The sequence below is a fragment of the Cryptomeria japonica genome, chromosome 6, assembly GCF_030272615.1.
Source record: "Cryptomeria japonica chromosome 6, Sugi_1.0, whole genome shotgun sequence".
Taxonomy (NCBI): domain Eukaryota; kingdom Viridiplantae; phylum Streptophyta; class Pinopsida; order Cupressales; family Cupressaceae; genus Cryptomeria; species Cryptomeria japonica.
This window is the reverse complement of record NC_081410.1, coordinates 578,799,057-578,813,330: the sequence shown is the minus strand read 5'-3', so window position 1 is coordinate 578,813,330 and position 14,274 is coordinate 578,799,057.

Below are 14,274 nucleotides of genomic sequence, written 5' to 3'. Positions count from 1 at the left end.
ACAATATTCAAGTGTAAAGGGGTATTCGACCTTGACCAATGGATAAACAAGCAAAGAGGTATGTTGAGTGCATATATACATTTTATGTTGCCATGATATAAGTAAGATATCAAACATGTAAGTTAGATTGATTTGAAATTTCATTCTTGGTATCTCTATCAATCATGTTGCTAAATGAAAATCCTAAACCTCTCTCATTGATGAATGAACATATAGAACGTTGTTGTTTTTACACAAAGGATTGTAGGAATTGCTTTCAAAAACTATCAAAAATATATTAAACCTTAATAGTCCAAGAATCCCTAAATTCATTGGTGAGATACCTTCTCAAGTGAAAAATTCTAATGAAGGTTGTGTAACATTATTTTGAGAATGTATGGTAGTGCATGAAGGTTGTATAATAGTGTTGGGAGAATTGACAGATGATTGACAACAATGATTGTGACAGCCAAGTCACTTAGGACAATCGGAAAGATATGATTTGTTTCCACTTATTAGGGCCTCCAAACCCCTTTAAAAGTTTCCAAGGATCACTACAACCCTATCTCAGATGTCCACCACATAATAAGATTATTCATTTCATCATACTCCCAAAAACTCAGTCTTCATTTGTTCACTAGGACAGCCACACACTATCTAGGGACAGTCATAAAGTTCTTGATGATTTGCCCTACCCAAGGGCCACAATAGCTTGTAAAGGGTCTGCACTAATGCTCTGCACCCCTCACTACCATCCTCAAAACACCAAGGGGGTCTAACTTGCACTTACAACTTCAAATCTGCCCTTGATGTTGCACTAGGTCTGATACATGACCAATATCATACCAATAGTCACCATTTGCACATGCCAATGAATCTTGGAGACCTACAAAGCATGAAAACATGAAAGATAATACCAATATACATGTTCTTTTGCTTTGGAGAATATGAAGTGTTGGTAATCATAATGTACACATATTGGTTTTAGTAGTAAATCCATAGAAGTAACCTTTCAAAGTAGTGCAGTTTCATTGTAGTCTAGTATGGCAATGTGAAAATCACAACCTGTATGTTTCCTGCAAAACCTCAAAATCGTAAGTTATTACATTCAGATATTTAAAAGTTGAAAAGCCAGAAAGTGAAAACTTATGTAATAGTTGTGCAGTTCTATGAATTTGTATTTCAAGCTTGGGGAAGCATGTTGAAGTTACTTTCAGATACTACACATGTATTCTTTATTGTATATGATACCACAGCTGCTTCCTTATATGAACAAAAGTTTGTTTAATCTTAAGGAAATGAATATGAATTGTATGAGAGGGCATCTGTTGTTTTCTTTACTGTATTTCTAAGAAATATTTTTACTAGTGTTTGTATGCTACTATTGCTTTGGAGGGGTCCTCATTGTATAGGTTCATTTGGAACTAGATTAGATTTGCTTTGGTCTTTTTGTAATATTCAGATTTTGGGTGAGTATATACTATATAGATAGTGTATTAAGAGTTAGAGACCATTTCATTCTTAGATGCTCTTAAACAAGTTTTATGGGGGTTGAAGAGTTAGAGAGGAAGAGGCACATTTAGGTGTTATAATTGTAATGAACCAGGGCACCCATCATTCAAATGTCCTAAATGGAGTGAAGATAAGAAAGATAGGAGGGTAAACTTGACACAAGAAGTCACAAAAGGAGAAGAACAAGAACCTATCTTGGCATTTTCAGAGGAAGGAGAGTTATTACTCATGGGGAAAGTACAACCATCACAGCAAGAGAGGATCTTCAGGACAAATTGTCTAATCCATGGCAAGGTATGCAATTTGATTGTTGATTTGGGGGCTTGTCATGATGTGGTTGCTTATGAAGTAGTCAAAAAGATGAATTTACAAACCCTTGCACATCCTAATCCATATTTTGCTACATGGGTTAGTGAAGGTCAGAATATGTTGGTAAAGGATCAAGTAGTCATAAATTTCTCCATTGGTAAGTATGTTGATAGCATTTTATGTGATGTCATGGATATGAGTTGTGGTCATTTAATATTCTAGAAGAATTATACATGATGGTTACACAAACACCTATTTGGTTCATAAGGGTAAGATGATATAAGTTAAGCCCATTGATTCAAGGAAGAAAAGGCAATATTGTTATGTGTTTTGGTGATAAGTTTTACGTTCAAAGGCAGGGTACAAAGAGGACTGATTTGCAGCAGTATGATAGTTTGGTTCATAGAGAAGGTTGGGATCTCAAACATGTGCAAGTGGGTTAAGTACAATGTCCTATCATTGGACAACAAAGGGGGAGTAGGTTTGATAAGTTGTAGATGCCTCAAGACAGAGGGAAGAAGGCATTCATAACAGCAACTTCAAACAAGAACACCAATGGTTTGGGGCAGCCAAATCATAAGGTTTTTATTTCTAATGATTGGTGTGTGAATGTAGGTGATCAAAAGAAGAAGAAGGTCACTTTGGGGGACTATCTAGTTCCTAAATGTCAAATAAAAACAAGCAAAACCAAAGGAAGGACATGGATGACTTCTTGGGACAAGAGTCTTTTTCAAGGTAGGGCGTATGGTGCAGGGGCACCCAAGCAATCCAATGCAACCATGAAGCCATCAGAGGCTAAGGAGGAATTTTAAACATCAATAAATGTATACAAGATCAACTATGAGGTCTTAAAACCAATAATGGCCTTTGAGGCACAAAAATGTAAAAAAGTTGTCAATCTATCCTGAAAGTTGTAAAATATTGGATATTGGATCAAAACACCCAAAAAGAGATCTAGGAGGGTTTAGATGCATCTAGATAGGCAATAGGGATGAAAATCCATAAATTCCAATGTTTATTTCAAGATGGTAATGCAATTTTAATATGTTGCCAAATTCAAACATTTGAATTCCAACGGTTAGGAAGAATTGGGTGGGAAACTAGTTTTAAGTGTTTTTGTGTTAAATAAACAATGTAACCAACCATAAGTTGGTTGAACAGTCATAGTGGAAGGTTTATAAAGTAATTTTAATGTAATGTACGACATGGTGAATGCCTGGTATACGAACAACATCTGGAAAAGTAATGAAACTTAGATTTTGAAGCCATTTCCTGATTTTCATGAACTTGTGAGGGTTTTACTTGGTATAATTCATATCATAGCATTTTTAGGGCATTGATTTCAACATTGAATACCTTTTGTGAATGCTTTTAAGTCACTACTATATTATAAAATTGATTTATTGCTAATTGTCCCAAAATTTTGTTACTTTTTCCTTTAACATTTTTGACAAATTCTAATACTATGATCATTCCATGAATGATATGACTCTGATTCTCATGGAATGACTATAAAATGACATTAAATTTCTCTCACGATACAAAATTCCAAGACACCAGACAAACAAAATACACTTTTAGATACCCTTTTGGATTTTCTATAAGATACTCAGAGCATTTAGCATGTTGTTTTGGAAAGTATCTATTGTTTTTAGACTGTCCTTTGTTTTCAATTAACTAGAATGGTGGATTAACAAAGCAACTACAAGAAATATTACTCCCTGGTACTTCTAACCTCAAAAAATTCTTAGCACATGAAAAATGATGAAAGAATCTGCAATCAATTTCAAGGTATGAGGATCCCAACCCCAAAAACCCTAAATTCTTCACTCAAACCCCTAAAACAAGGGTTTCTCCAATCTCACACTTCCACACACTTCTGGAATCAATTTGTTGTTGTCTCACCTTTATATACCCAACATACAACTATACAAATCATAAGATATACCCCTCCAATGGGTAGATCTCTCCAACCTTCACCCTACCTAGCCTCTTCACTAGGCTTTCCCAGCAAGAGATCAATGTAAATTTGTCAACCTTCACCAAGAGATCACCGTAAATTTTTCAATCTTTCCCTCATTTAAACCAAGTAAACCTTTATTTATATGTATATGATCTTTTATGAATATAGAAAGCTTACTATTATATATACTAATTCAATAATCCAACAATTTTATTTTGAGAAGTAATTCATTCCTTTAAATATTATTAACAACCAAAGGGTTGTAGTTCAATCAATCGAGCATAATTCGTGTAGGTGATGGCGAGTTTCTTAAGTATACCATCCATAAAAGGCTTATACTATTATATATTAAAAAAACCAATAATTCAACAATTCTATTTTGAAAAGTACTCCCTTAATTTAAAAATTATAAACAATCAAATGGTTGTACTTAAATCAGTTAAGCATAATTGGTGAGGGTGATGATATGTTTCTTGATTATAACATCCACAAAATGCTCAAAATTAAATAAAATTTTTTAATGAATACACAAAAATATATACATATGCATATACATATACATATACATATACATATGCATATGAATATGCATATACATAAAGGTTTACTTAGTTTAAATGAAGAAAAGGTTGACAAATTTACGGTGATCTCTTGCTGACCACACCACAATTAGGACAATGATCTCAAACACACTTTTTACCATTCTCTTGGTGATTGTGCCCAATTGTGTATGTCTTGCTTATGTATGAAAATGGCATTTTGCAGCTTTCCACCGACAATGTATTTGAGATGTCTTTCATTTAGATATGGCATGATCTTAGTCCTAGAGTGAGACTAGGGAGTTGGACCATCTCAACCATGGTGCGCCTAATCATATTAGCTTGAAGCTAGTGCACCTCATATTAGCCTCAAACCTATGCCCCCTACTGGTAGGTGGTGGGGATGGAATATCATTCACTGTACATATCAATGACTGGATAATAATTTTTTTTTTTGATAAAAATATTATTATCATCGAAATTACGACGAATATCAAGCTTTCCACCGATAAGGAAATCGTTGAACGTATAGCGTTCTTGTCGATGAAAAGGTTCTGGAATCATCGCACTTCCTACTCAAACTACATAAACATCCGATGAGGATGTTGTATGTGCGACGAAACTTCATAGCCGGGTGGTCATCGATGCCTCTAAATGGACCGATGACACAAGCGTCAGACAAACAACATCACTGTCGGTGCAAAGTTCCAAATTTCCATCGACTTTTCGACAAAATCTACAGAAGAATCCGATGGGGATGCTGCATGTCCGACGAATTTTTTGATCGGAAGAGCAATCATGCCCATCGTCGGCAGAGTCCATGGGATTGTCGTATTTCTGACGGTCAGGGGCATCATCGACAAGTCTAACGGCGAGTTTTTGATGACTACTTTCATTGACATGCCAACGAAAATTAGTCGCAATTCCGACAATCAGTCGTCGGAAATTATCTCCGAATGTACTAGTGCAATGATTTAAACTCAAGATTTGATAATTGGATAGGTTTGATTGATTGCATGACCTCATGATTGATGAGAGTCACTGATAGGTGCTCAAAGAGATTGATTAAGATCTCATATGAGCAGATATGATAACTAAGTGATTGATAAGAGTTGATGATTGAAACTCCAAGTTTGATGATGTCCTGACTTGTGTCACTAATATGGTAGGTTAGATTGACCACCGAATTGATAAGAGTTATTGATTTAACTCCAAGTTTTATATCTTGTATGGCTTTGCCACTGATAGGATAGGTGTGATAAACCTTCCAATTCATAAGAGTTATTGGTTTAACTCCAAGTTTTATGATTGCATGACCTTGTCACTGATAGGCTAGGTTGAGATGAATCTGCCAATTGATAAGAGTTATTGATTTAACTCCAATTTTGATGATTGCATGACATCGCCACTGATAGGCTAGGTTGAGATGAACCCACCTGATTTGATAATAGTTTGTGATAGAAACTCATGATTGATATTTTTATGACCTTGTCACTGATAGGGTAGGTTAAGATGAACCTACTGATTGATAAGAGTTTATGATAGAAACTCCAATTTTTGATAATTTTGTGACCTTTTCACTGATAGGTTAGGTTAAGATGAACCTATTGAATCGTAGGGTTGATCGATTGGATAGAATTAATTGATTGGGTAAAATTGATTGGATTTAATTGATAGGATATATTGATTGGATTGATTGGATTGAGATCAAGTTTGGGTTCAAGAAGGATACATCTTGTATAAGACAAAGATGATCAAAACATCTGGTTCCGGGAAAGATAAATCATGTATAAGACAAATGATAGATCAAAACATCTAGTTCCAGGAAAGATACATCCTGTATAAGACAAATGTTAGATGAAAATATCTAGTTCTAGGAAAGATATATCTTGTATAAGACAAATGATAGATGAAAACGTCTGGTTCCAGGAAAGATATATCTTGTATAAGACAAATGATAGATGACATTTGGAAGAAGGATGGTGATACTAAAGGAAGAATGATTCCATGATGATGTAATAGATGTGCATATGATTTTACTGTGATGTGTTCAGATGATGATTATGCACGTATCATCATGATGTTTATTGATACTTATTAAATGATATGAATGCAACTAAATGTAATGATTAATGATGATCTATTTTAGCAATGCAAGCCTAATTGTGCAATGTTGTCATTTCATCGGTCAATTGTTTGTACTTTTTTTATCATCATTGAGCTTTTAAAATGTTGAAAGAGTACAAACATCGATGGTATAATTGAACCATGATTATTTGAGTACAACTTACATGGATTTTGATATTGCAAAATGATGCAAGCGTCGAGGTATATTTGAACCAAGATGACCTAAGTGTTGTTTGCATAAAATAGATAAGAGTTAACCATCAGTATATGCAAATGTGAAATATCCTTAATGATATATTTCCAATCATGTCTTGAGACAAATTTGCATATTACTAATGACCTACTCACAAATAGTAGACAAAGAAAATATCAAACTCCTTCCTTGCTCCTCTAGTTCAATACATCTTTGAGTTTCTCAGGAGATCTGATAACCAAAAATTTAGATACAAACAATCAAATCTCATGATAAAGTAATAAAAACCATGATTCGGAATAGATCATCCATTGCATTATGTTTTATCGATTTTGATGTTGAGGTCCTATGTTTGACGTTGAGGTATATTTTGATTTGATGTGTTTGATGTGTTTTTCCTTATTGTTGGTTATCTTGTTTGTTGAATTCTAAAATGTGTTCCCCCCACTGAGTTAAGAATTTTGCCCCTAATCTTGACATGACCTTTCTTTATGGATATATACAAGGATTACCAAGCCATGGTGAGATGTTAATGTCATTCTTGAGATGTATATGAGGCTTTTTATTATGAATATAAAAAACAATAGTGAAAAGCGGATATATGATAAGTGTAGGAATAGATGAAGGAGATGGTAGATTAGTTAGATGGATATTGATTTGTGTCTTTGTTTTTTATTGCTCAATGTGATGGTTGATAATGATGTCTGGTTTCAAAGAGTGAGTACCCTATGTAAGATTGATCTGTCTGGTTTAGAGTGTACCTTTCCTTGTATAAGACATATTGATGTTGATAGATTTTGAGCTATGGATTGATCAACAAGATATGTGATCACTTTTGATTGCAAACTTTGAGAGTTTGCTAGTTGTTGATTTGGTTCGGTGGATGGTCTATGCATTTTCCTCTATCCTTAGTTTTGATCAAGATCCAAGATGGAAAAGGGGGTATGGATGGAGATAGGATATGGACAGTGAAGAGGGGAAACTGGGATGAAAGGTCAAATGAAAAAAATGACAATGAAATAAGAATGAAAACCATAAAACATCAAAAGATCATTTTATACCTTTGTTATTTTACCTCTTCCTCTGATTGAGCCTTCGGTGAAGTTGAATAGTGCATCTCTTCAACTTGATTGGATGGGCTCCTTCTTCATGGATGTGGAATGCTTTTCAAATGCTCAACGAAATTATGTTTGGATTGGATTTGGATGATGAGGATGAATGAGATGAATTGGATTAGATGAGAGGATATTTGGGCATTATGAGGGTATGATAGGAAGAAGATAGAAGAGAAATGGGCAGCATGACAATGTATGATAAGTGGATCCTTTGTAAGGATAATATGCTCTAATTTATAGATTGGAGAAGGCCAATGGAGGGCCAAGATTGATTTGATTATGAAGGGTTGAGATTGATTTTAGATAGAAGGCATGGATCAAGGGTGCCTTGGGAAAATAAACAAGAATATTAAATTCCTTGGGAAAAAGGGGGGAGAAATTTGAATTTCAAATATGAGGAATTAAAAATTTTGAAATAAGGATGCATTGAGGGATTCAAAGAAATTTGAATTTCTTTGGGAGACTCAATGTTGATGTGACATGAGTGGAAATTAAAAATTGAGGGATAATGATAAGCATGATTATGAGAGATTCTATAAGGATTAATTAGGTTGAGTGGGATTAGGAAAAAGTGATTTGTAGGAATCACATGACTGGTTAATTAATTAAAATTAATTAACTGAGTGGGTTTAGAAGAAATAATTATTGGAGCGGACTTTAGAAGACTAGGGGAATAATTTATTTATTTGATAAATTAATTATTGGACAATAGTGATATAATTAATTAAATCAGATTTAATTAACATTGAGAAGAATAAGGATAACACAATTAAGACAATTAATTATGTTGATAGGCTTAAATTAATTAAATATTAGTTTTAGGTGTCTACATTTTGGCCCTCTTTGATATAGCGTTGTGAAATGATGTTATATCAAAGAAGAATAAAACATAGTGGAAGAAAAGGATAAGGACTAGTAGCATGATGCCCCAGACATGAGATGAAGAAAAGGATAAGTACTAGTAGCATGATACCCCATTCATGAGATGAGGAAGAATGACGAGGATGAAAGATGAGGAGGATGAAAGATGACGAGGAAGAAGTGGTATGCCCCCTCGAGAGGACATGCGAGTTTGAAGAACACGGGTGTGCTCTCGTAAGGAATTAGGAGAATAAGTGATGAAAGGATGAAGATAATGAAAGAGCGAACTAGGATGGGTTGGAGTGTTGTGAATTAAATGAGACAAATAAATGATAAATGAATTGAATTTCTTGTTGAGCAAATATAGAGAGAAAACCTAGATTTGATATTGCCATGGATAGTCTACACCATTGATTATAAGAACCAGGATGATATGAAGATCCGAGGCATGGACTGACCCTCAGTCAAATAGGAATGCCTTGTACACAATCATGCAAGTGTTCATAAACACTAATGTAAGGTTGTCGGTTCGTACAAGGAAGACCTTTAAACACACCATGTCATGAAAACTATGCCCCATTATACACCAGCCAAGACATACCAAGATATAGGATGATCAAGGCAGTCCTAAACAAGTATAATCCTGGGACACAAGATGAAAACAAAATGAAAATATCAAGCATGCAATCAACATGCACATGACCAACTGACATCTCTTGCCAAGAGTAGGACATGGATTTGGATAAATTGCTGGACTAGGGAAGGATGCATCCCAATGAGCAGGTGATGGATTTTGATGTATGACAAAAGACAAGCTAGATGTGCAAGATCTGTAGATGAGAGGATTACTACTTGGATTTGATTATAAAAGTATGGATGGGTGCTTGGATTAGGCACAAGTTAGTGCAAGTTCAGGTAGATGGGGAAAGCTCAGTTTGATGGATTGGATAGGATTAGAAGAAGGATAAAAGATTAGATAGGATGAAAAGGGGGATATATGATTGAATAGGATTGGATTGAGGATGGGATTAATTATTGAATTGGAAGAGATGGAGAATATGATTGGATGAGATAGGATTGGATTAGAAATTGGATAGGATGGGGTGGATAGGATTTGATTGACTGGAACCAATGACAAGGGAGAACCAAGGATTGGTAAAAGGATGGATGGATGAATGGATGAAGATATTATTTGGATAGATGGATCAAGTAGATGGATATGGATAGGAAATGGAGAAATAAAGGATGGAGGGTATGGTGATAGAGACCCAAGGACTATGATGTAAAGAAGTCCAATGCCTCACACTAGAGGTAGTGGAATTAAGGATGCAAGGATTGTGGATAAAGATGTATGAGTTTGAAAGATAATGTGTAATGGATATGGATGGTAGAGGATTAAGGCTTGAATGCTCCAAAGCATGCATGCATATACCTTATTTTACCTTTATATGATCAAGACAAAAGATAGGAATGGAGGATTCATTTTGATAGGATGAGGGATATGATGGAGGATATGGATAGGATAGTCAAGATCAAAATAAGGAAAGGAGAATGGACTTAGATATGATGTAGATCGATGGGAGGATTGTGTAGATGAAACTTGCCCCCAAGTGTAGAGTGAAAGGGGATGAGGGGATTACACATGATGCTTTTTTGCCAAGTTTTCATCATGGTGTTTACCCAAGCACCACAAGAAGTGGTTTTCACCATTGGATGAAATGATTTTTCTTTACTTTTTTCTGATTTTTTTTTTGTATTTTTCTTGATTTTTTTATTTTTATTTTATTTTTGGAAATGTATAGGGGTGGAGAAGGATAAGGATGAGTGGATATGGAATATAGTGGATGTGTGAAGGAGGAAGGGAGGAATCAAGCATCTATTTCCATAGATGGTATCCCTTAGTATTTCTTTGAACTAGAGGTATGCTCATAGATGTTGGTAACAATTATTGGGGAGATGAAATGGATAGGGGATGGAAGATAAGGATTTAAGGATTGGACTAATAGAATGGGATTGTGAAAAATGGATGGTGGATAATGGATGGGGTTTTGAAGAATTTGTGGAAGATCAACATTAGCACACACCTTAAAGGGTGATGGAGTAGTGGGGGAGAGTGTTTTGAATTAGAAGGGGGATAGAGTGTGGATTTTGGGAAATGACGACCCAAAGTAGAAGAAGGGGATGATGGAGTTGGGATGGTAGATTTTGGGACATAAGGACCCAAAAAGGATTTTGAAGATGGAGGAGTGCTAGATGGAGGATTGGAGGACTTATGAATGGATGGAGCTTTTGGATTAGCAAGTTTGGATGCCAATTTTGATTTTACTTTGGGATGCAGTGCTTCTTTGGGAATCCACATAGTTTTTTATTTTTTCTTTTGAGGCCTTTGTGGCCTTTTTAATTTTTCTTTCTTTGGATCATATTTTTGTTTTGAGCATGTTGTTTTGATGGGACATGTTGATCCTTTGATTTTTGTGGATTTTGAGCTTTATGCTTTTTAGATTGGGCATCCAAATTGCTTCCAATAGCAATGGGATGGGTGCATGAGGATGAAGGATTGATGGATTTTATGGATGGGATGGTGGAAAGAGAGTGTTGGGAGGCATCCAAGGATGTGTGCCTTTGTTGAGCTTGCTTAAGGATTATTTGAGGCGATGGAGTGGTGGATGGAGGGACGTAAGGACCCAAAATGGATGGAAGGAATGGAGGATTTAGATTTGGAATATAGGGTCCCAAAATGGATGTGGATGATGGGGGATAATGGGATTTTGATTTGTATGAAGGAAATTTGGATTTAAGAGGAATAAAGGATGTACTAACATCGTGAGCATTTAGCTTGAGGACCCTTATTATTTCGGAAATGAGATGCAAGTCTATTTTGAGGTGGATGAGATGTGGAAGGAAGATTAGGATCTTTAGATGGATTGGGATCATGACATGGAGATGAAGGGATACTTTGATCTTGACTAGGAGGGGTATCATGAGATGGAGTGGGAGGGGTGATTGGATCATGATATGGAAGAGGATCATGCAATGGAGGGAGAGGGTTGGATAGAGGAATCATATGATCATGAGAGGTAGTGGAGGGAATGTCATCATTAGATGGAGTAGAGGTAGATGCATCATGAGATGAAGAGGATTATATGCTAGCATTCTTTGGAACAACCTTTTGGTATGTTTGGAGTTGTGGGGATTATGTGATGGAGGATGATATGGAATATTTGATGTGAGTACGTGGGGAAATGGGGGTATCATGAAGTGCGGAGGATTGGGATTTGTTTTGAGGTGGAGGTGATTGGGGTGGATGGAGGACTTGAGGAGACTTGGCCACTTTGCTTTGAGGTGAGGATTTTGTCTCCTTTGATAGCATGTCTTGGATAAGATTATGGATGATGGATTTGGAGGACATGGAAAATATGGATTTTGGAGGTTTAGGATTAGATGGAGAATTGGGATTAAATGGGGAATGAGGATTAGATGGGGGATTAGGATAATGGATTGGGGGATTAAGATTAGTGCTTGGAGGAATATGGAGTAAAGGGTTTGGATGGGGAGCAAAGGTAATGAATGCATTGTAGAAGGATGGGGATTGGGATGTAGATGAGGGGGGAGATGGAGGTATACATATTGGATTAGAGGAGTATGTGGATGAGGGATAATATGGAGATATGGATGGTGAATAAGATGGATTTCCCTTGTCAAAGGTAGAGGAAGGAGAAGAGATATAGTATAGATTGGGATTGGGTGTAATGTGTTGAGATGGGATGGGTGAAGTTATGATAGGCGAGTGGGAGATTATAGGATTAACTTGGTAGGAAGATTCGTGAACTTCCATGGACATCTTCTCATACCAAGCTTTGAAATTCTGGGTAGTCATGTTGAGAGTGAAGGATTAGATTGGAATTGGATGAATATGTTTTGGAGGGGAAAGATTATGAAGATGATGTTAAATGAAGATGAGGATTAGGACTTGGCTTGGAATGATGATGGATTAGATTTGATTTGATTTGGATTGGAATTTGATTTGGATTGGAATTGATTTGATTGGATTGGTCCTTGGATTAAAACTTGATTGGATTGGAATGGTCCTTGGATTAGGACTTGATTTGGTTGGATGATTGATTAATTGGATTGGATTGGATTGGATTGGATTGGATTGGACTTGATTTAATTGGATTGGATTGGATTGGATTGGATTGGATTGGATTGAATTGGATTGGATTGGTCCTTGGATTAGGACTTGATTAGATTTGGATTAAATTAGATTGGTTGATTGGTTGGATTGAATAACTGGATTAGGAAGATGGATGGATTTGATTGATTGGAATTTTGGAGATTTGATTGGATTAGAGGAAGAATGAATACTAGTTGATGAAGGATGATTGTTTGAATGGATGAAAATGGATTGGGGATTGGAGAATTTATTGGATAGATAAAAATGGATTAAAGATTTGATGATGACAAGATGGAATTTGGAAAGAGGGGGGATTGATTGGTTGTGGGGGATGGACTTGGAAAGAGATGTTAAGTAAAGAAAACACAATGGTCAAAAGAAGTTAGACTTAAAAGACACTCATTCTCCTTCACAACATATCCTGTGGTGAGAAAAGACAATAGTCAATGGATCCCAATTGGTTTCCCAGCTACGCTTACCCAAAGTGGACACTTAGATGTTTGACCCCATTGGCTCCCCTCCACGACACTCACTTCTACAGGGCAGCCAAGCATCAATTCCCATGAAAACTCCTCATGGTGAACTTTGTGTCTTTACTAAGGGTCATAAAAATATGGGCGACTTCAGAGGTCTGACCTCCTGCACCAATGACTAGAGGGTTTTGGCCACTATGCATAAGGTGTTTAATATGGCTTCCTATTAGGAGCTACCCTTTGCAGTTGTGCAAGCACAATTGAGGCCTATAGCCCAATGAAGCACCAAGAACTTAGTAGTCACGCAAGCATGATTGAGATCTCTAGGATCCTACTAAGCACCCAATATGAGAGTGAACTCTCAAATAGCCCCAACCATTGATTCTTTTGATCTCAATAGCCTATTTATTATAGTCAGTTGGGAACCCCATGTCTGGGTGTACTCACTTGGGTCATTCCCCTCTCACCATCTCAAAGAGAAACTCGGGAGGGCAGGCCCGCTAAGGGTAACACAAGCAATATTCTTAGAAAAGACCAAAGGGGTCTAGATTTCTAATTGCCTAGATAGGCAAGAGCATACTCTCCTACCCTTTGACTCTTCAAGACAAAGAAAACACAAGATTATTTTACCCCCTAATTAGATCTAGGTGTGTAATAAAAGAAACACAATGTTTGCTTGAACCTCCTAGGCAACCTGCGAGAATAATGGATTAGTAGTTTTTGTGATAATCAATCTTGGGCATTCGAAAGAAAGAAGTTGCAAACAAAAGATGCTTAGCCCAAAAAAAATATTGCAAAATCAGTTTTCTTTTGATTTTCTAAGTAATTTCAAAAAAAAAATTGATAAAAACTGATTTTATATGCTAAAAATATGGAAGTCTAAAGTTCAAAAAAAAGGGTTAACTTTGCACCTGTTAAATTTTTTTTTGAAATAGATATAAAAAATATAAAGACAACCCATTTTAAATCCCTGAATCCCCTTTCCAATTAATTTTGAATTTTCAAAATCCAACACCTGAGCAAAACATT